Raw genomic sequence first — 22,600 nt, 5'->3', positions numbered from 1 at the left:
ATTTGCTAACTGCGTAAGCACAAAATATGATTCAAAGTGTATCAAATGATCTTAAAAAAATGCATATCAGTTTCTCTTAAATATTTAGAAAAACTCAGAAATTGGATGAGGTATATGGCATGTGGCCTCTCTTTTCTTAAACTAGAGTCTTGCCATCCTTCGATTTTGCCCTCATAGCATTTGAAACCACCGCTTTCACTCAGTTCTTCTCGATTCTGCCTCCCAAAACTAATATTGCGAAACCAGCTTCCATAGAAAAGCAGTGAATTGTGAAAATACAAGGACATAATGTTTTTCTGGAAAATGGGGATTGTAGTGCACAGATCAATCCATACTGGGCAGTAGAAACTAAAATTAACAAACAGAACACTAGATTTTGGTTACGCAATGAAAACCTCAAATATGAAATTAAAAACACTGCGGGGCTCTTACTCTTGAGAGCCCAAAATAAGAATCATCTTATTATGAAGGATATGTTCTTTTATAGACTTGAATAGCACTAGCTCGGCTATGATGATTAGACAAAAATCTACTACAAAGTTTGTCTTCCGTCTTGAACTCCTTCTCCACTTGAACGATCTCCAAATATCGCTCTCCTTTCTTCACAACTCCTCTACTGATCTCAAGAGAAGTTATGCATATGAAACAATGATAAAAAAACACTTAAACATGGACCAAGTGTTTTGACTCTTGTGTAGACTCAATTACAAGCAAGCATGCAAGACACCTAACAATATTCTTGCGTTCTGTTCAGCACCCTTGAGACTGTGTATACTTCTGAATATATAATAGACCAACGGCAACAAACTCAATAATCCAAGATTCAACCCTAATTAGATTTTTATTAGGAAAGAACTTTTACACCAAGATATCCACCAAATCCTAAAGATAATCAATTAAAAAATCTACAAATCCTAAAATGCCTAGGACTTAAAAACCACGATTTTATCAGTCAGAAAAAAATCTTTTAAGATCGTAATTACATAAAACCCAAAACCTACTTTCCAAAATCGGACTCCAAAAGAAACTGACTACTGACTCGGGTGTTGCAATCTCATGCTTATGCAGATGCATTTACCTGATTCTCCGAAATCAGTAAAGGGACTCTGTCATAACTTTGTATGGGAATGCCAATACGACATGTACAAGAATTGTACCTACAATTGAAATCAGGAGAGACGTTTGAAGCGTCCTTGAATTTCTTGGCGAGAGAGGTAAAGGAGGGGGATTGAGTTTTTCAGTAGCAATCTGGGTTTAAGCTAATGTTGCTTTGTTTGACGTTTTGAACTAGCTTAGCTTTTCAGGTTTGTGCTCCTCTTCCTCAAATTAAAACCCAGATTAGAGGACGAATCTTTCCATTTCGTGTTTTATTTGAGTGTTTCTTCTAATCGATTAGAGCCTCAGATGAACAGTCAATTGTTTAGATTGCTTAACCAAAACAGTTTCTGGCCGGGTTGCTTTTGATTTTGTTCTTTACCTACTGATTCCTGAAATCTGGATTATTACTTGCTCTTCTAGGAAAAGCTGTTTTAGAATGACATCAGAAACAGAGCGTAGAAGCGAGGAAGAACATTTATGTTTCTTCGTCTGAAATTAAGCTTGGGATTCTGAGCTTTGTTGTTTTGATAGCAGACACCATTTGGTATCAAGAATCGGCCTCCAGAATCGTCGAAAAATCAAAATGATTTTATGTACAGGTACCTGCCAAAACTGTTGGAAGGAAAAAAATGGTCTATACTAGGGCATAGTGTATCATCTTAGAAGTACAATTTTCCATCATCTTTTCCACTGGTGGGTCTATTCTTTCTTTCATTTTTGTTTGATTCGAGAGTTGGTAGGTTTTGAAGTCAACTTCATTGATGTTCTTATCCAGACTGTAAAGTTGGCATTTCCAAGTAGTTCAAATTTCTTGTTCTCAGGTCTACCTCCTATTACAGCCAAGCCACATCCATTGTAAATTAGTATATTTAGAGAGTTTACTCCCGAGTTTTTACAAATGTTTTGTATAGAAGACTTGGAATGTCTCTATGAAAGGAATATGTTCAGCTCCTGCATTCTCATTAGTATGATTCTGAAGAGTCTGTCTGCCAATGTTGCACGCAGGTACCGTTAAAGGCTTGACAACCTAACACACAGCACCCATTGTGGTTTCTAATGCTTTAGCAGTCCAAAACTAGCTAGAAAACTCTTGCTTCATCTTTACTCAAATCAGACTATGCAGACCCGTATGAGACTTGGTTACTACTTCTCCACAGTATTGAAATGCAATGTATAGATTATAGTCATTACTCATTACTGTTCGGAAAGAAGGGCCAATGAATAATTTGTTATCCCAAAATCTAATTTTTTTCACCTCTCGTGTGATTAAAGAAAATAGCAACAGATAAACAATGATACAAAATTGACGAGGCTCGGCAAAATTTACCTACATCCTCGGAACAGCTGTAGTACTTTCTTACACTATGTAAAATAATGGGATTACAAGATCAATTGCACTTTAGTGACTAAATTTCACCAAAGTGGTAACTCTATCTCTCAAGAGGAATTCTCTTCTCACTTAATTGAGGCACTTTTTCTCTCAATCTCTCAAGTGAGGATCTCACCACTTCTATCACAAACTCTACAATTTGGATGACTCTCCCAGGTTGTTTTGCTGTAATCATTCATACCATCAATATCTAGACAATTGGCTTCACAAAGTCAAGCCTCCTCAGTCTTTCATGATTCAATGCTTGCTTTTATTTATGCATGTGTTCTCCATCTTGAAAGTTAGCTGCCACCACCAACCAGGGTTTATAGGATTGTTTCTTACTTTTCCAACTCTAGTGCGCCAGCTTTACTATTCATAAAGCAACTGGCAGCAAATCCTCTGTCCCCAATTCAGATGGGGATAGGTGTCCCTTCATTCTGATTGGTTGATATGGATTAAAAAATCCTTATCTTAAACTTTTGTTTCATTTTTTAATCTTTATATTCATTTTTTAATCCTTGTTAACCAATCAGAATGAAGGGACAATGTGGGGATAGGGGAATGGGGACAGAAGATTTCAGTCCAAAGCAACTAGCTAGCCTTCTTTACATTGAATGGGTCACCAAAGCTGCAGCAAATAATGCTTGCCTCGTGTGGTAAGCCACCGCATGGATTTCCTGCTCCAATTAAGGAAGCACTGATGTCCTCCTCCAATTAAGCCACCGCAAGTCATAATTGCATATTAAATAGTAAATACTGTTCTTTAAATAGACAAATCTAATGCATGTTTCTAGCTACTGTCGTGTACGGTAAGATTAAAATTATTTTGTCAAACAAATATGAGCATATTCCTAAGTCAATTAAGCCTGCCAAGCATGAAATGGAGTGACATATGTCGGTGAAAAAGGGACTTGTATGCAGTCGCGGCGCCAAGAATTTAGGTTTACTAGGGCAAAAAAAAATATATAAAAACATACAAAATCTTTAAATGTAATTTCTATCTATTACAAGAGTTTTTCCTCAACGAGATTTCACATTTTGAAATCGTTGCATGATAGTCTCATTATGTATACTAGTAAAAATATCTTTCTCAATATGAAATCAAGTAATCATTCCTAGACTTTTCACCCATTCAACTGTGTAAACGAGTTTTCACAATGTTCATAGCAGAAAATATTCTCTCTACACTTGCAACCGCAACTGATAAAATCAATGCTAACGTCAAAAACAAGTACACCGGTGGATATATAGATCACATCTTTTTTGGTTTGGATCATATGTCACAGATTTGTATTATAATATTTTTAGAAATTTTTTATTAGATTTAAAAATCTGTAAGTAATAAGAAAATAAAAATCTTTAATTGTAACAAATTCTATTATTGATGTCAAAAAAAATTGGAAAAGAAAAATATTGTATAATATTCCTAAAAGGTCAAACGTGTGGTACTGTGGTTCCTCAAACAATCCCATCAAAAAATTAACCCAAAACAAAACAAAATAAGAGCACCTGAACACGTGAAGTTGATGACTAAGTTCAGAAAAAATATATATAAAAATATATAATACAAATCTGATATTAATATAATATTAAACTATCTCTTCCTCGAGAAACCCTAACACCCAAGACCGGTTCCTTTCCAAGTGATAACTCGAGCTCGTCCGGTGGCGACCCGACCAGTGTGGGCCTCCGGCCTCGCCGGCGTTGGGATCTGCTGCCGGACGGGTCTTCGACCCGATTTGTTTCATGAGGGCTCCATGGGTGGTTGAGCTCGAGGTAGGTCCAGGCGGCTTGCGGCTTGTGCTCTTGACCGGCGGCGTGACTGTGCTAATCAAGACCAGTGTCTGGTTCTGAATCGGTGGTGGTGCAGACAGGGGGATGCTAGACCGACGCGATTCGGAGTTGGGCCTTCACGACGGCGTGCGCTGGGATGGCGTGGTGCGCAACGGTTCGGGTCACAACGGCGGATGGTCGCGGTGGAAGGTCGCGGCGGGTGGTCGTGGTGGCCTAAATCGAGGCGGCAAGGGCCATGGCAGTGCAGGTCGGGCGGAGTCGCCGGGCGGGTGACGTACGACATGTCGTCCGGGATGATGGGCTGGGGCCAAGGATGCTTAATGGGCTCTGGAGTTGAATTACCATTTTGGATGCTCTTGGGCCTACAAATTGGGGCTGGGGTGTTTTCCCTAGGCCCATCTATATGTTTTTAGTTTATCTATTTACAATAATTCCTTGTATTAGGAAACTAGGCATTTTTATGCTCTATGTCTCTCTAGCGTCTCTGGAGTAGTACCGAAGGAGGTTATCCGCTATTTCTACGTCTTAGAATGTATAATGAGTAAGACTATATGTATGTACCACCTGTGGGTACTACCACTAGCTTCTTGTCTGTCTATCAGCGGAAGGGTATGTAACGGCCTATTCTGACTTGTGAGGAATATAAATGTTGAATTTCATTAAAAAAAATATATATAATATTAAACTATATACATATATTAATGTTTTTCTGAAAATCTAAGTGGGGCACAGGACCAGTGGGCATCTGCCTCCGTCCGCTCCTGCTTATATGCAAAACTCATCTGGGACTCAAATAGGGTTATATACAAGGATTAAAATATTTATATCTACATACCTATCGGAACTTTGAAAAAGGGAGATATTGAAAATATCAGGGATATATCGAGGATACAGGATAACAAATATCGTTTTTGAAAGAGTAAATTTATTGAAATTACATAAACATACATATGAATGTCAACTTCATCTACAACTAAAAAGAAATTCTAGGTGGTTGAAAAACCGCTCGGTGATCTACAAAAATGCAAAAATCAGACCAATACATATGACCCATATAGTGCAAATTATAGTGATGAATATGATAGTTATATATCTCTTTAGAGTTGCTCACTGTTTCCCCTATAATGGGATAATAAGGATGAATCCAACTGGATGACTGCTCATGTATTTCTCCATATTGATTACATCCATAAGCATCATAGCCAAATTGATTGTTACCTTCATGAGATTCATTTAAGGTCTCACTGCGCTCTGTGCCTAAACTGATAGAGTCAAAACTTAAGGCAATTAAAGAAACATCAGATGGGGTACTTAAATTCGTCTTGAGGATATAAACATTAGATTCATTTCTCCTCACTTAGATTCGCCTTGAGGAGATTTCTCCTCACCCAGATTTGCCTTGAGGAGGTCTCTCTTCACACAGATTTGTATTTAGAGAATTACTGAGTTTTTTTTTTCTATTTTTTTTCATAAGATTTTACAGATATTTCTTCACTTTATTGGGGATATATCCTAAATATCTAATATATCGAGGATATTTGACTATATCGGAGAAATTTCGGGGGATACGGTGGAAAATAAGATATTAATTTCCCTAAGACAAACTTCCCCACCTACCAAAAAGGCGAGTCACCCCGTCAAATTTTCCAGGAGCTCCTCCGCGACGGCATTTTCAACGCCGACGGTGACAACTGGAAGTTTCAAAGGCAACTCTCTAGCCACAAATTCAACACCAAGTCCCAGAAAAGATTCGTTGAAGAGGTGGTTGACATTGAACTCTACGATCGACTCATACCCATTCTATCCAAATCTTCTAGCGAACGGTCCACTCTTGATTTCCAAGACATTCTCCAAAGGTTTGCTTTCGACAACATTTGCTGAATAGGGTTCGGCTACGACCCTGAGTATCTCCTTTCTTCTCTGCTGCATGCTAAATTCGCGGTGGTGTTTGACGATGCAGTGCAAATAGTCAAATTATGAAATGAAAAGGAAGAAATATTTGTGAGTGATGAATTTTCTGATATACATTCAATGGTGTATATAGGGTTATATATATAAGCCCTACACTACTATATGTTGTAAAACACAAGACATCTTGGTCTCTAGGTCATCTTGTTCACCAAGTAAACTTGTTCTCCAAATTTGCTTCTCCTACAAGATTAGTTCTCTTTCAAGTACAAGTTTACTTCTTCTTCAAGTAAACTTCTTCTACAAGCTATGATTCACAAGTCAACACTCCCCCTCAAGTTGGGGCATAAACGTCACGAAGACCCAACTTGCCTAGTGAGTCATGGAACAACTTGCTAGATACAGGTTTGGTAAGTATATCCGCTAATTGCTCCTCGGTTAGAACAAAAGGAAAGAAGATTAACTTTGCATCTAGCTTTTGCTTAATGAAGTGCCGATCAACTTCCACATGTTTCGTTCGGTCATGCTGCACAGGATTCTGTGATATTTCAATAGCTGCTTTGTTATCATAGTATAGCTGCATTGTTGATTAGGTTTAAAACCTAAATCTCGAAGTAAATTTCGTAGCCACAGAAGTTCACACACTCCATGTGCCATACCTCTGTATTCAGCTTCAGCACTTGACCTTGTAACAATCTTTTGCTTCTTACTTCTCCAGGTAACAAGTTTTCCCCCTACAAAGGTGAAGTACCTAGATGTAGACTTTCTGTCTGTGATGGAACCAGCCCAATCTGCATCCGTATACCCACTAACATTGAGGTACTAATGTTTAGAAAACATTAAACCTTTTCCTGGTGCTGCCTCTAAGTACCCCAAGATTCTTACCACTGCCTCCACTACCTCCATGTGCCGTTCACTAGGAAGACTTCCAATTTCTACCAAGCCATACCCTGTTATCACCATATCATCCACATAAATAATAAGCACAGTTACATTTCCCTTTTGGTGCTTTAGGAACAAGGTTTGGTCTAAATTGCTTTGCTTGTATCCAAAGCGTCTTATGCACTGAGTGAATCTGCCAAACCACGCTCGAGGTGACTAGCTATTTAAGTCCATAAAGAGACTTCTTCAATCTGCACGCAACATCACCAAGTGTATCTGGTGCATAACCAGGAGGAAGATTCATGTACACTTTTTCATTTAACTCCCCATGAAGGAACACATTTTTGACATCAAACTAATGAAGTGGCCAGTTCAGATTAGCTGCCAGTGACAATAACACCCAAACAGTATTCATCATGGCTACTGGAGCAAAAGACTCATCAAAATCAATCTCATATGTCTGAGTGAACCCCTTCGCCACCAACTTCGCCTTATACCTGCTTACTGTGTCATCTGCATTATGTTTCACATTAAAAATCCATCTACACCTAACAGTCTTTTTGCCACGAGGAAGTGGTACAAGTTCCTATGTGTGATTCGTCTCTAACACCTCCATTTCTTCTTCCATTGCCTTGGCCCACTTCCAATCTCTCAAAGCCTCCTGCACTTTATTAGGCACATATATAGAGGATATTTGATGCAAACAAGACTTATATGACTTTGACAATCTATAAGTTGACACAAAGTTTGCAACTGGATATTTAGATTTAGCATGAAAAGTTGGCTCATACTTCTTGGTAGATTGACCACGAGTTGACTGGTTATGTAAGGTATATATATTTGGTTGGGTCAGACTCAACAAGAGTAACACAACATTATTATTAGACTCAGATATGGGTTCAGAACGTACCTCTAGATGATATTCAGAACTTGGAAAATCTTAGTCAATGAGGGATAATTGAGGAGAGGGAGTCACTGTCAAAGGTTCTTCGGCTTGATTTTTTGATTGGTCGAAAAAGGTTATGTGCTCTTCTGCCACAGAATTCGACTGGTCAATACTATGCTCATCAGAATTCGATTGGTCGATGGATAAGTTTGACCGATCAATCAAGCTTCTTTGTTCCTTCGGATCTGTCATTGATTGGTTGATTTGAATACTTCGACCAGTCGGATCATGGTGGTCAGTACATTCTTCATCACCCTCATGATTTTTCTTCAATGCTCCACCAACAAACATCTCATCAAAAAACTCATTCTCCCCCTAAAGAGAAATGTTGTTGGGGGTAAAATAACACATGTCCTCATAGAATGTTACATCCATTTTAACATAGAACTTCCAAGTAGGTGGATGATAGCACTTGTAGCCCTTCTGATGAGAACTATAACCCACAAATACACATATGAGAGCTCATGCATCCAACTTTGACCTCTGATTTTTGGGTATCTGGACAAAGGCAACACAACCAAAGACACGGGTAGAAAAATTGTGGAAGGAAGGAATAGAGACATGGGTTGATAGGACCTCAAGGGGAATACGCCCCTGAAGAACATTGGAAGGAAGACAATAATAAGATGTAAGCAGTTTAGACTGCTTCACCCCACAGATACTTGGGCATATAAGCACCAAATAAAAATGTTCGTGCTATGTCCAAAAGATGACGATTTTTACATTCAGACACACCATTTTGTTCAGGTCTTTAGGGACAAGTGGTTTGATGGATTATACTGTGTTCTTGGAAATGTTTCGGAAAATCATGATTAACAAAATCTCCCCCATTATCAGAACGAAAAACTTTGATATGACCATTGAATTATGTTTGAATCATTTTTTGAAAGGCTTGAAAAGCATAAAACACGGCATCCTTAGATTTAAGCAATGCTACCCATGATAATCAAGTGCAATCATCAATAAACAAGACAAAATAACACAGTCCAGAAACAGTGGGTTCTCTGGAAGGTCCCCACACATCAGAGTGAATAATCTCAAAAGGGTAGAGGTGGCAAACGGGCCGGCCCGGCCCGGCCCATTTTAAGCGGGCCTAGTCGTGCTTCGTGCCGTTCTTGGGCCGGCCCATTTATTATCGTGCCGGCCCATTTACTTAAACATTAAGCCCGGCCCGGCCCATGGCCTGAGCCCATATCGTGCCGGGTCAATAACGGGCCGTGCTCGTGCCTACCCACTGTTTGGACCCAAAATGAACATATTTTGGCCTGACAAGGCACGTCTTGGAGAAATTGAGCCAATATCAATGGCTCAAGCTATATATTGTCGACAAGCTCGAAATATATATTTAGAGGCTAAATAAAGCCTACTATGGAAGTATGACAAGTCAACTTTAGCATATTTTCCTACTTCGGCTAGGAAAAACCGAGCTAGACAAGGAAGGAGGGGTGGCAGACTAACCAAATGAAATCGAAATGTGCTGAAACTTTCCAGATCCATTCTAGACATCCCAATGATCATTTCTTATGAAGAGTGCAAGAGCTTTTTTTGAGTGGAAGACCTTCAAACAATCAGCCCAATTTTCTACAGAAGCAAAACTGGAAAACTGGACCTGTAAGAGGTCCAGCAGCATTTTCGGCCCAACCACATGGAATAAAAATCTGACAATTTGTCAGGATGATCTACACTCATAGTGGAACATTTCATATGAAGAAGTCGAAGGCATATAATGAAGTCTTGTTGGAGAAATAATTGAAGGAATAAAGGGGCAGAAACTGACCTAAAACCAGCTCAATATTCACATGTTCATGTTTCCTACCCACATAAAGAAAGCTAGATGCTTTTCTCTTTTTCCTTGGATATATTTTTCTTCTACAATCTCTTTAATAGATCATCACCACTTCCATGTTGCTGCACCTTCATGCTTTGCTTTCATTTCATCTTTTCTCTATCTTTTCCATATTTTACAAGTGAACTTAGATCTACTTTCATTATTTTTCTTCCACTCATCATTTCACTCTTCTTTTTCTTCCCTATATAAACACCTTCTCCTCTCATTCTAACAGACACATTCACAACACAACAACAACATCTCTAAGATGATCTAAGTTCTCTCTAGAGCAAACCTCTCTAAGAGCAACTCCTCTCCTTTTCTTTCTCTTAGCGGTGATCACACTCCTAGTCCTAGTCTTCTCAGAAGCCGACTTTCAGTGCCACCAAACCCTCTGTCAACGTGCTTCGTCCTAGTCTCCTCAGGAGCCGACGGTAGTGCCGCGACCACAACGGTTACAGAACCAGCCAAGCAAGGGTAACGCCCTAGCAACCCAGCCAAGCTAAAGTCACGCTTTAGCAAGATCTCAACATTTCCCGGTGATGTCGCTCTGCTCGATCTACAATATTGAGTATCGATTGTGTTAACAAGAAGAAACTTCAGCAAAGTCCTCACCACGAGGCAGAAAGAATCCCACGACGAGGTTGGTGCTCTCCTCGTCTACAATCGCTTGAAAAGAAGTCAGGTCAAGGGACATCCCTGACGACCGCACCCGAACGGTGCTGGCACGCCCGCGCAGAAAAGAGACTGTTGACCAGCTGCAGCAAAATTGGAGCCAAACATTTTGGCACGCCCAGTGGGACAAGGTTAGAATTTTTTTTATCTTGAAGACATTCAACCACCGGGCTTCAAAACAAACATTTTGGCACGCCCAGTGGGACAAGGTTAGAATTTTTTTTCTCTTGAAGACATTCAACCACCGGGCTTCAAAACAAACATTTTGGCACGCCCAGTGGGACCACATAAGAAGTTTTTTCTCTTGAAGCACATTCAACCACCGGCCTTCAAAACAAACATTTTGGCACGCCCAGTGGGACAAGGTTAGAAATTTTTTTCGTCATCATTGAGATGCCAGGGGAAAATCTTTACCAAAAGAAATTCCTAAAGTGAATTGATGGACAATGTTGCCACCATTGGCGATACCGCCATTAATGATGAGTTTATGCCTATTCCCATCCCAGAGGGGGCAAGCATTGAGGAATAGCTGGCGATCATCATGGCCAACATCGAGAGGCATAAAGAAAAGCAAGCCAGGGACATGGCCATTTTGATCGCAAAAACAAAGCAGAGGTTTCGCGATTGGGACCTAGAAATTGAGCAGAACGCTCGAGAAGAGGTCATTTATGAGGCTGATTTGCCTATAGGTGGCAATCAACCTAATGGCCTCACTGGTGAGTCACAGCCTTACACAGAGGCTGTGCATGGAAAAGGTCATCAACAAGATTGTTCTTCTGACAATACAATTGTCGCTGAACAAATATCTGACTTCTCCACTGATCAAGCCAAATACGTGGCTACTGATCAGATGCATGGGGGGCAAGATGGAGCCCATGTTCATTCTGTTGATCACCAAAAGGAATTTCTTAAAAATTCTGATAGCCAAGCGGTGATTAAATATGATCTAGGCGACCTAATTGTTGTTTTTGAGGCTCTTGATCATGAGAATTCAAACCAACAAGTGGTCGTCTATAACGGCCAATCTGTGGCTAATTCTATGCCAACAAAGATACTTGGGGGGCAAGATAATTCCTCCTACGAGCCAAATTGCTTCCAATTCTTCGACGAGAAGTATCTTTGTTCTTTTCCTACAAGCTCTCACAGGAGGGATTTTTACCCTACAAATTTTGATACATCAGAGCTTGGAATGAAGCATAGATGGCCTCCCCCGTGGTCTTCTAGAGGTTAGCCAAACATGGTGATGCTAGCTTCTTTCTTTCTTTGCTTTTAATTTTCTGTTAATTTTTTCGTTTCTAGTTTTCTTTTAATAAAAAAAAAAAGAAGTTGAATTTGGTAAGGGTTTGTGAATCATAACGGAATAGGTGAAGTCTCTTTTGTTAATATTGGCCTAAACTCCTTATTGGTGCCTAGTTCAGGTCCCTTAAGGTTAAGGGCGGCTTTTATTAACACTTGTTGAACTGTCTTCACACTTATGACCTTTCTCATCTTAGTAAGTATAGCCTATGTGAAATGGTGTCTAGAAAGGGGACAACGTTCATGACAGGTTCTTGAATCCAGAAGTGCGTGCAAATGGGCCTAAACCACTATGTGGGAGTAGCTCATGCCAAAATGGATTCTGCCTCTCTTGTTCGCCCTCCCCCACCTGGCCATTTCAGTAAGGTTGCCCAAAGGATTTGAAAGAAAATTTGTGTCTAGACGACTATACTTGGGCCGCATGTCTAAACCTTGATTCACAATGTCTTATTAAAATTTAAAAAAAAAAAAAAAAAAAAAAATTGAATTTGGTAAGGGGTTGTGAATCATAACGGAATAGGTGAAGTCTCTTTTGTTAATATTGGCCTAAACTCCTTATTGGTGCCTAGTTCAGGTCCCTTAAGGTTAAGGGCGGCTTTTATTAACACTTGTTGAACTGTCTTCACACTTATGACCTTTCACATCTTAGTAAGTATAGCCTATGTGAAATGGTGTCTAGAAATGGGACAACGTTCATGACAGGTTCTTGAATCCAGAAGTGCGTGCAAATGGGCCTAAACCACTATGTGGGAGTAGCTCATGCCAAAATGGATTCTGCCTCTCTTGTTCGCCCTCCCCCATCTGGCCATTTCAGTAAGGTTGCCCAAAGGATTTGAAAGAAAATTTGTGTCTAGACGACTATACTTGGGCCGCATGTCTAAACCTTGATTCACATTGTCTTATTAAAAAAAAAAAAAAATACAAAAATACAAAAAGAGTTTCAAATTTGTGCGTCGCGGAGGATGCAAAAAATTGTGTTCTTGCCTAATAGTGGCTGGAACTTGCTAATATACTTAAGAGGCCATTGGTATTGGTCTGGGCACATATACAATGGGCATTTAATATGCCTAGTATGGTATTAGCAGTGGAGGAGGTCAAATCAATATTTTTGCCAATAATTGTGGCGAAAGCTGGGTTACGAATTGTTGGCAGCGAAGTGGTTTTAATTACATGGCCTCGCAAAGGATGGTTCGCGAAGGAAGACTGACGATTAATATATGTATGCTCATTATATATAATTAAGAGGGAGAGAGTCCACTGTTCAAGTAATTTTAGTCAAGCCAATACAAGTGGCTTTGGAGCAACGACATTATAAGAGCAGTGCTGATTCAAGACCTCTTCAGTCAAGACGAAGACCCTTTGACTTCGAGGTCTGGGGGGCAATGTTTGGACCCAAAATGAACATTTTGGCCTGACAAGGCACGTCTTGGAGAAATTGAGCCAATATCAGTGGCTCAAGCTATATATTGTCGACAAGCTCGAAATATATATTTAGAGGCTAAATAAAGCCTACTATGGAAGTATGACAAGTCAACTTTAGCATATTTTCCTACTTCGGCTAGGAAAAACCGAGCTAGACAAGGAAGGAGGGGTGGCAGACTAACCAAATGAAATCGAAATGTGCTGAAACTTTCCAGATCCATTCTTGACATCCCAAGGATCATTTCTTATGAAGAGTGCAATAGCTTTTTTTGAGTGGAAGACCTTCAAACAATCAGCCCAATTTTCTACAGAAGCAAAACTGGAAAACTGGACCTGTAAGAGGTCCAGCAGCATTTTCGGCCCAACCACATGGAATAAAAATCTGACAATTTGTCAGGATGATCTACACTCATAGTGGAACATTTCATATGAAGAAGTCGAAGGCATATAATGAAGTCTTGTTGGAGAAATAATTGAAGGAATAAAGGGGCAGAAACTGACCTAAAACCAGCTCAATATTCACATGTTCATGTTTCCTACCCACATGAAGAAAGCTAGATGCTTTTCTCTTTTTCCTTGGATATATTTTTCTTCTACAATCTCTTTAATAGATCATCACCACTTCCATGTTGCTGCACCTTCATGCTTTGCTTTCATTTCATCTTTTCTCTATCTTTTCCATATTTTACAAGTGAACTTAGATCTACTTTCATTATTTTTCTTCCACTCATCATTTCACTCTTCTTTTTCTTCCCTATATAAACACCTTCTCCTCTCATTCTAACAGACACATTCACAACACAACAACAACATCTCTAAGATGATCTAAGTTCTCTCTAGAGCAAACCTCTCTAAGAGCAACTCCTCTCCTTTTCTTTCTCTTAGCGGTGATCACACTCCTAGTCCTAGTCTTCTCAGAAGCCGACTTTCAGTGCCACCAAACCCTCTGTCAACGTGCTTCGGTCCTAGTCTCCTCAGGAGCCGACGGTAGTGCCGCGACCACAACGGTTACAGAACCAGCCAAGCAAGGGTAACGCCCTAGCAACCCAGCCAAGCTAAAGTCACGCTTTAGCAAGATCTCAACATTTCCCGGTGATGTCGCTCTGCTCGATCTACAATATTGAGTATCGATTGTGTTAACAAGAAGAAACTTCAGCAAAATCCTCACCACGAGGCAGAAAGAATCCCACGACGAGGTTGGTGCTCTCCTCGTCTACAATCGCTTGAAAAGAAGTCAGGTCAAGGGACATCCCTGACGACCGCACCCGAACGGTGCTGGCACGCCCGCGCAGAAAAGAGACTGTTGACCAGCTGCAGCAAAATTGGAGCCAAACACCCACTATAAAGCACGATTTTAAAATCTTAATTTGAACAAATAAAAATTAATTTTATTTAACTATTTAGAAAATTAAAATAAATTAAGTTCTACAACGTTTTTCTTAATCTTAGCTTTTTAAGATTAGATTTCTAATAATTTTTTATATTTCACTATAAGAAAGAAAGAAAGAAAAAACTCAAAATATATTGTTTTTAGTATATTATTGTGAGATTAATCTTTATTAATATAATGAAGATTTAGTATCTATTATTCTTTCCTTCATTCTATAGTTGTATTATTATGAGATTAGTTTTTATTAATAAACATATATTTAATATTTAGAAAATATACTTATTGCAAAACAAGGATATAATGTTTTGTTTCATTATTTTGACAATATAAAAGAAAGCATTGGTGGAATTGTCATGAGATTTTAAATAAAAAGATCTCATATTCAAATCTCATCATTGTAGTTTTTTAATATTTTTTTTTTTAAAAAAATGATATTTTGTGTTTGTAACGGGGCGCCCACAATATGTCGTGCTCGGGCCGTGTCGGGCCCATTACGGGCTCGGGCCGGGCCGGGCCGGGCCGCTTTTAAGCGTGCCGGGCCCGTGCCGTGCTCGTGCTTAGTGGCCCGTTTGCCACCTCTACAAAAGGGGTAGCACTTTTATTGGAAACACTTGAAGGATAACTAGCATGATGACTCTTAGCAAGAACACAGGTTTCACAAAATAAAGTAGACTCGTTTATCCCAATAAACAAAGAAGGCATGTCTTTTTTCATATTGCTAAAAGAAGGATGCCCAAGACAGCGATGCCACAACCATACGTCACTAATTTGACCAGAACTTGTTGTTAAAGCAGCTCGAGTTTCTTTGTTGACTTCTCTCCACCACACATGCAATCAAGATGGAACTGTTTCCCCCTCAAATATATATCCACGACCAATTACTTCCCTAGTGAGAAGATCCTGAAAAATGGCATACATAGGGAAGAATGTTACCGAGCACTTAGACTGAGCATTTAATTGTGGTACGGATATTAAATGATGAGATAAAGCTGGAACATATAAAATATTATGAAGTTCTAAAGCATGAGTGAATCAAATTCTACCTATCCCCATTACAGCGAAAGACTCACCATTAGCATTTGTAACACTAGAGACAGGCGGGGTGACAAATTGGAAAAACGAAATTTGTCCTAAGTCATATGATCTGAGGAATCTGAATCAATTATCCAAATATCTCCACCAATAAAGTCAGAAATTTGTATAGCAACACCAATCTTACCTCAATTTCTGTGAATAACCAATGTAGAGATCTTACCATCAGATTTCGAATTGTTAAAGTAGCCAAGTGGGTAGCCAACCAATTTGTAACATTGCTTTGGTGTGTCCAAAGTTCTTGCAGTAGTTGTAGAACAATTGAGAGAATGACATGATGAAAAACTTGATTATGCAGCAGAATTGAGACAAAAGGTGCGTCGACTGATCGAGAGAGATTGATCGACTAGTCAGGAAGCCACAGGAAACATTCTGAAAGACAGAAAAATAATCCTAACCTCCAGACTAGAGGAAGGAACAGAGATCTAACCCCAGAGTGTGAGGAAAGAACAATGAAGGAAAAAAAATAAAGAAACAAAGTCCTTTCGGATCTTTGCTCTGATACTAAGTCAAATTATGAAATGAAAAGGAAGAAAGATTTGTGAGTGACGAATTTTATGATATACATTCAATGGTGTATATGGGGTTATATATACAAGCCCTACAATACTACATGTTGTAAAACACAAGACATCTTGGTCTCTAAGTCATCTTGTTCTTCAAGTAAACTTGTTCTCCAAGTTTTCTTCTCCTACAAGATTGCTTCTCCTTCAAGTACAAGTTTACTTCTTCTTCAAGTAAACTTCTTCTACAAGCTATGACTCACAAGTCAACACAGATCAGCAGTGAGAGGTTTAGCTTCATGAGATCGGTGTGGAAAATCAAAAGAGCTCTTGGAATTGGCTGGAAAGCCGTATCCGTAGTGTGATCTCCGATTTTCGCGAGTTCGCTAATACCATTGTCAAGCGAGAGATGGACGAGATGAAGACCCTGGAGTTTCACGATCTACTGTCTCGGTTCTTAGGATCCAGCCACTCAGACGAGAAATTCCTCACTGACATCGTCATCAGCTTCACCCTCTCCGGAAGATACACTACCTCGGTTGCACTGGCCTGGTTCTTCTGGCTAATATCAAACCACCCAAACGTGGATAGCGAAATTCTCAATGAAATAGAAAAGAAATCGAAGACTGGAGCAGGATATGATGAAGCGAAGGACATGGTGTATACACACGTGGCGCTCTGTGAGAGCATGAGACTGTACCCGCCAGTTTCGATCAACGATGTTTTGCCGAACGGGACTAAAGTGAAGAAGGGGATGGCAGTGTCATACCATGTTTACGCAATGGGGAGGATAGAGCAGATATGGGGCAAGGACTGGGCAGACTTCCAACCTGAGAAGTGGTTGGAGCGTGGCGTGGCGACGGAGAAGTGGAGGCTTGTGGCAAAGGACTCGTTTAGCTACCCGGTGTTTCAGGCGGGGCCGAGGATTTGTTAGGGAAGGAGATGGCGTTCTTGCAGATGAAGAGGATGGTGGTTGGGGTTTTGAAGAGGTTGAAGGTTGTATCGGAGAAGAGAGAGAATGGGTTAGAGCCGGAGTTTGTTGCTTACCTTACCGCGAAAATAAAGGGTGGGTTTCCGGTCACCGTTGTTGTAACGCCCCAAACTGCACCTCACCAGCTTAAGCACGTCACAGTGCCGCGAATCTCTAAAACATAAACCGAATGCTCGATTTACATTCTAAAGATCGCTAGGCACTTTATTTGGAAAACTTTTTGTAGAAACACAGCGGAAGCTACAAATACTTTTGAGGTGAAAAACTTGAATTTGTTAAAACCTATCTCATCCGTCCAGAACTTGGATAAAAGCTAGCATGGAATACGAGTCCCTATGAAAAGAATTCAACTCATTGTGACACAAGACTAGATTTCAACAAGTCCTGAACACGAAGATTGCGAAGTATAATTCAGATTGGAAACCAAACAAAGATTTACCGAACTTGTTCCACACACCCAGCTCCATCCGCTACTGTCCCGTCACCAGTGCACAGTACCTGCATCCATACTGTTATAGGGGTGAGCTTTCGTCCTCGCTGCTCAACAGGAACTCTAACTCGACTAGGTTTGAAAATCAATAGACCAGTATTGGGAGCGCTCCAGTATGAAACATACTTAAACCAAATATTTAGAAGAACGACAAACTTTATAATAATGCTTTTTGACTCGAAAATCGATGCATGATACAAAATTGAATACGCGCGTTGAATCTTACCAGATGGCCGGTCCCATAGACCCACTACACGACCTTACCTCAATTTACTTCATCACCAGGTAAGCGTAGCGAGAGCGTCCGCTACCTAGCTACGCACACGTACCGAGCCCGTCATTACGATCGGAATACCCGGACGACCGGCGTAACTAACCCTCCGGAGGTTTTGGGGATCGAACCCAAGGAAGTCAGAGCCACCCTTCGCTCTCAAGCCATCACACATTTTCTCACGGATTGGTTAGTATGCATTGCATTTGAACTTAACCAAACCGTACCACTTAACATGCATCGCTTAAATAACAATATATAAGAAAACAACTAACCGAGGAGAGTCCTGAATCCCTACCTGGACTCCGATGCTTTCTCTCACGTACTCCGAGAGTTGCGAACCTTCTGTTCCTCGGGTAACTGGAGTCATAGATTCCGACATTTCGATAGTTAATAACTTTTGAACAATTAAACGAAATCTCGACGATTAATATATCGTCCAAACCAACTTTTCCTGGTTTGACCAGCAGTTGACCAAGGTTTGACCGACCTTTCCTGGTTTGACCAGGATTGACAAACTTTGACCATTGTTTGACCAATCGTTAATGGTTCGATAATTACCTAAATTATCGAACATTGACTTGAAGTTACGTTATCGACCAAACATATATTGAGTGCACCCGATTACTAAGGCCACCCAATATATATATACTTATATATTAATTTCTTTCACTTTCTATCTCCATTTCGTATCTTGTCGCATAGTAATTACACGGAATTTACTATGGACACCCAATACTTTCCAATTTCCATATAAGGTGTACCCAAAACTACTATGGACACCCAATATGTTATTTTTCTTTCCTTACACTACCATTTCACACAAGGTGTGCCCAAATTACTAAGGACACCCATACTCACACTTGACCATTTTCATCCTTCACAACCATTTCCTGATTCACAACAAAACTCAATCCACAACTATAATATCAACATTCAAACATAAACTCCAAACACCCAGAACTATACAACTCGATTAGACTAGGCAAAACACTACAGTTCATCCAATATGCCAAACGTGCCAAAAGTGCAGAACCTCGATTTACCTTGGGTAGCACGAATTGCAGGTGGAAAACCCAAGCTTCTACTTCAACTCCTTTCCGAAACCCGGCTATGAATACACTGTCAAATTGATGCCCACCAATTCACAGCTTCTGGAATTTCATCCCCACCAAAACATCAACCCGTCAACAGCGTAACAACCATCACAATTCACCAAAGCCGAAAGCAATTCAACTCACCTTGTTTTGATCTCGAAACCGAAACCCGACTGACGATGAACTGAGGTGGAGAGCGAACCAAGAGAAACCAGAGAAGCCGCCGGCGTCGAAGAACAGCGCCGGATCACCAGCAGCTCAGACGGTGGCCGGAGTAGCCGGAAATTGCAGAACTCGCCGGAGGAGACACAAAGCTTCCCATCGTCGATTCTTCTTCTCCGTTCAGTGCATGGACGATCAGAGGCTACGGTGAGGTAGGCGACGCAGAGACGAAGGGAATGGAGCTCGCGCGCCGTCGTGGGGTGGCCGGACGTGAGAGTTCCAATCGGATTCCCTTGCGGTCGTTTCCGGGTCGGAGGACTGTGGTCCTCTCTCGAGACTTCTAGTTCATTCCTCTGAGCCCAGACCCATTTATAAACTCCCTCAGTTAATCTTCGATGGCTGTGATCAAGCGGTGGAAGCGGTGGATGGTCCAGATCAAACCACCTAATTTCTATTTCTTTAAGCAATTTCCTTAATCCCAAAACTTCCAAAATACTTAAAAAAATTAGCTCGGGTATCCGGAAAATTCTCCGAAAATTTCACTTCACGAAACTTTCTGAAAATATTCTCGAGTACTTTAACTTTTATCGAATCGATAAGTAAATTATCGAACTATTTCACTTAAGCTCGATAAATTTTTCCGGGACTCACAGTTGTGGAGAGGGTTTAAGGATTTGACTCTCTATGTCTTAAGCTAAGACTATTCAAATATGAGCTTCCCACCCCTTTAGTTTATTTGTAGATCTCAGCTTTAAGGTTTATTTATTTATTTTAAGAAAAATGAAATTTCATAAACACGTACATTTGATAGCTAAGATGAACTATTTAACCCATTGAATGATTGAAATACAGAAAACAAAAATGCATTTTTTATGTGCTATTTGAAAACATTTTTTGTATGACTAATGTACATATAACTTAGATGAAATTTTTTCAATAATGAAAAGAAAATAGCTTATGATTGTAGAAGCCCATGTGGGAAAAACCCTAGCAGAGCGCCGTGCGTTCTGAGCAAGTTGGAATACGGCGCTTGACGGCGGTCGTGCTCTCCCATGGCGGCTTTCAGGATTCTCGCTTGGAACTGTCGGGGAATTGTGGGTGCTTACAGACGTAGGGCACTGGTCGATCTTATTAGACAAGAAAAACCACGTATACTGTTTCTTGCTGAAACCCTATGTGATGCGAAACAAATGGAGACTTTGCGCGTCAAGGTTGGGTTTGATAATTGCTTATGTGAACCAAAGAGTGATGAGTCGAGAGGCATTGCTATGTTATGGATGAACGATGTTCCTTTACATGTTCGTAATTATTCCATAAGACATGTGGACGTATCGATTGGGGACAGAGGCTCTGCTGATGAATGGAGGTTGACTGGGATTTATGGATATGCACAAACGGGTGATCGTCATGCAACCTGGGCCTTGATGCGGCAACTTGCTGCTCAATCTTCTTTACCATGGTTAATATGTGGAGATTTCAATGAAATTCTTGACAGTACGGAGAAATCAGGTGGAGGGGTGAGAAGGCCCCTACAAATGCAAGCTTTCAGAGAATGTGTAGTGGATTGCTCTTTAATTGATATGGGATTCCGGGGCAGCCCTTTCACTTGGTCAGATTATCAAACGAAAGAGCGGCTGGATCGCAGTCTATGGACAAATGGCCTGCGTAGTCTATTCAGTCATTCTACGACGACTCATTTGCACCCTAGTTCCTCGGATCATAGCCCTTTATTAGTAGAGATTTGTAATGCACCACCTGTGCAAACTGGCAGAAGGAAAAAGATCTTTCGTTTTGAGCAATTTTGGGCGCAACACAGTGAGTGTGAAGAGGTTATTAGGTCAAATTGGCAAACAGAGGCTGATGGGGAGCCTATGAGCAAAGTATGCCAAAAGATCAAGAAAACAGGTGCCGGTCTCAATACATGGCAGCGTAATACCTTTCAATTCAGACAGGTTGAGATGCGAGCGGTCAGAGAACGACTAAATGACCTAATGCAGGAGCCCTTTGATTCTCGTAAAAACCAAGAGAAGCAAGAGTTGCATGTCTGTCTTCAAGAATTATTGACGCAGGAGGAGACTATTTGGAGCCAACGTTCTAAGGAGTTGTGGTTAAAGTCTGGGGATCGGAACACTGCTTATTTCCACAGAAGAGCGTCGAATAGAAGGCAGAGGAACACTATTAAAGGGTTGCATGATGAACAAGGTAATTGGGTCACAGAGGCTGTTCAGATTGAAAAAGTTGTGAGTAATTATTATCGCGAAATGTTCTCTACTAAGGGTACAAATGAGACTGCAATGAACATCATTTTGCAGACAGTCCATCGGAAGGTGACTCCTGAGATGAATAATGACTTGTTAGCTCCGTATACGGATGATGAGATCCGAGCTGCTGCGTTTCAAATGCATCCGTCAAAAGCCCCGGGTCCAGATGGCATGTCACCTTTTTTCTTTCAGAAGTTTTGGGATATAGTTGGAAGCGATGTTTGTGTTGTTGTCAGATCTTTCCTAACCTCTGGGACTCTTTTATGGGAGGTAAACTTTACGCATATTACTCTTATCCCAAAAGTGAAAGAGCCAAAGGATATGACTGATCTACGACCCATAGCCTTATGCAACGTCCTTTATAGGATTTGTTCCAAAGTGTTGGCTAACAGGTTGAAGAAGTTATTGGGGACAGTGATCTCTCCATTACAAAGTGCTTTTGTACCAGGGCGTTTGATCTCTGATAATATGCTGGTTGCAACGGAGGTAGCGCATTTTTTACACAATGAGAAAAGAGGAGATGAAGGGCACTTTTCTTTGAAGTTAGATATTAGCAAGGCTTATGATAGACTGGAATGGAGTTTCTTGCAGAATATGTTACTGAAGTTGGGTTTTGCTGAGGAATGGGTTGAGATTGTAATGGCTAGTCTTCGAACGGTCAGCTATTCTTTTCTCATTAATGGAGAAGTTAGAGGATATGTGAGGCCATCCCGAGGTATCAGACAAGGTGACCCTCTATCGCCTTACTTGTTTATCTTGTGTGGAGAAGGATTGTCTTCTCTCATTGCGCACTTTGTAAATCAGCAATGGATACGAGGTATTCAAATCAATCACCATGCACCGGTTCTACATCATCTGCTATTTGCAGATGATAGTTTTCTGTTTGGAACTGCCATTGAAGAAGAGTGTCACCAATTTAGAAATATCTTGCATACCTACGAAATAGCTTCGGGACAACGGGTTAACTTGCAGAAAAGTGAGGTGGCTTTTAGTAAAGGCATGAGTTTGGCCAGGCAGGAGGGTTTGGCTAGTCTGTTGGGTGTGAAGCGTGTTGATAAACATGATAGATATCTGGGTTTGCCCACACATGTTGGTAGGAAGAAGACAGCAGCTTTCAATTAT

General features: G+C 40.5%; 1 long non-coding RNA gene and 1 pseudogene across 1 annotated transcript; one reads left to right on the top strand and one right to left on the bottom strand.

The window, feature by feature from the left end:
- The first annotated feature begins 5,416 nt into the window (after nucleotides 1–5,416).
- Nucleotides 5,417–17,453, top strand: LOC133731260 (cytochrome P450 94A2-like; annotated as a pseudogene).
- A 1,415-nt stretch (nucleotides 17,454–18,868) lies between these two features.
- Nucleotides 18,869–19,613, bottom strand: LOC133734186 (uncharacterized). The gene is made up of 2 exons (XR_009858130.1): nucleotides 19,200–19,613; nucleotides 18,869–19,112 (listed from the first exon to the last, which is right to left on the bottom strand). It is a non-coding gene; the product is annotated as an uncharacterized LOC133734186 (long non-coding RNA).
- Between the last annotated feature and the right edge of the window lie 2,987 nt (nucleotides 19,614–22,600).

Source organism: Rosa rugosa, chromosome 2 (assembly GCF_958449725.1).
Source record: "Rosa rugosa chromosome 2, drRosRugo1.1, whole genome shotgun sequence".
Lineage (NCBI taxonomy): Eukaryota > Viridiplantae > Streptophyta > Magnoliopsida > Rosales > Rosaceae > Rosa > Rosa rugosa.
This window is presented reverse-complemented; position numbering and strand designations above follow the sequence as displayed.